A 1616-nucleotide genomic window follows, 5' to 3' on the forward strand; every position below is an offset into this window, starting at 1 on the left:
GAACTGAACTAGAACTGAACTAGAACTGAACTAGAACTGAACTAGAACTGAACTAGAACTGAACTTGAACTAGAACTGAACTAGAACTGAACTAGAACAGAACTAGAAATGAACTAGAACTGAACTAGAACTAGAACTGAACTACAACTAATTTGTAAAGCTTTATATAATAATCTAAAATTCCAACTAAAAGGATAACGTAATAAAAAGTACAAACAGAAAATCAAAAAGATGACGACAAAATGTCGTGTTATAGGAAAATGTTTCCATCTGAAAGACATACATGAAAATATGTATATAGATTTATAAACTAATTCTAAGTTGCTGAGGAGAAGACGAAAAGTAAAAAAAGAAAACCAAAACATGGTTGAATAACCAACAGGCAATGAAACTGCAGCAGAAGATGATGATGATGACGACAACGATGAGAATGATAAAATGTTTTTGATATTTAAGTAAGATTTATACAATGATAAATTGCATATATTAAAGAAGTAGATACAGATTGCAGGAAAAAATTTAACAAAAAATATTAATATAGAAAATAAAAGTTTAAAGATTTAAAGGAAAATTCCTATAAAAAAAGGTGTATGAAACGAGACTAACAAAAACTTAAGTAAAAGTGTTAATAATTTCTGTTATAACATAAAGAAAATACATTTTTACTGCTTTTTTTTGAAAACACCTCTTAAGCATGAATCTTTTTTTTCTCACATAATGTCTGAATACATCATCGTCATGATTCACAACAAAAGCATAAAGAAAAAATAAAAGAACTTGAACTTCTTGTTTTGGAGTTTGTCTTTACCAACCAACATGAAAAGGTTTCCAACATATTTTTACTACTTTTTGTAAAGGTACCACATATACAATCAAACATACATTAATTCCAAAGTAAAACGAAGAGGAAAAAAACTCTTGAACAAATTTTTCCCCATAAAAAAAGGCATATTCTTATTCTACAATCATAAAACTTGCATTTGTTTGATTGTTTTCTTTTAGTTTAGTTTATATTTTCCTATACAATAATGATGCTTAATGTATATTTTTTATATGTTTGTACGAATGTAGAAACAAAAAATATAGATAGAAGAAAAAGTAGTAATATGTAGTTGAGAGTTGTAAAAAAAACAATGAAAAAAAATTAAACAACAAGTATAGAATATTTTACAAGGACGTATTAAAAAAGACCCACTTATAAAATATAAATACAAACAAATGAAGAGAACTTTCACTCTTTACACTTGTAAAAACTTTGCCTTTTATTTTTACAAATAAGTATTACTTTTATCTGACATTGTTTAAAGGCGTCGTTTTGTATGAATAAGTTGTTTATTTTTATACTTTTTTTATTTCTTACTTATCTCATCAGCCGTTAAGTGTAAATTTTCACACAAAATGTTTTTTGTTTTTCTTAAATACTTTCAATGATTGTTGTGGTAATAAAACTAACTAGAACTAAACTGGATCCAAATTAGAAATGAACTAGAACTAAACTAGAATTGAAATAGAACTAAACTAGAACTGAACTAGAACGGAACTAGAACGGAACTAGAACTGAACTAGAACTGAACTAGAACTGAACTAGAACTGAACTAGAACTGAACTAGAACTGA

General features: G+C 26.7%; 1 protein-coding gene across 4 annotated transcripts in view; it reads left to right on the top strand.

Annotated features, from left to right (window-relative positions):
- The window catches only part of LOC111684194 (high mobility group protein DSP1), a 58569-nt gene that overhangs the window by 49187 nt on the left and 7766 nt on the right, over positions 1–1616 (top strand). The window lies entirely within an intron of this gene.

The sequence above is a fragment of the Lucilia cuprina genome, chromosome 3 (genome assembly GCF_022045245.1).
Source record: "Lucilia cuprina isolate Lc7/37 chromosome 3, ASM2204524v1, whole genome shotgun sequence".
In the NCBI taxonomy this organism is placed as follows: Eukaryota; Metazoa; Arthropoda; class Insecta; order Diptera; family Calliphoridae; genus Lucilia; species Lucilia cuprina.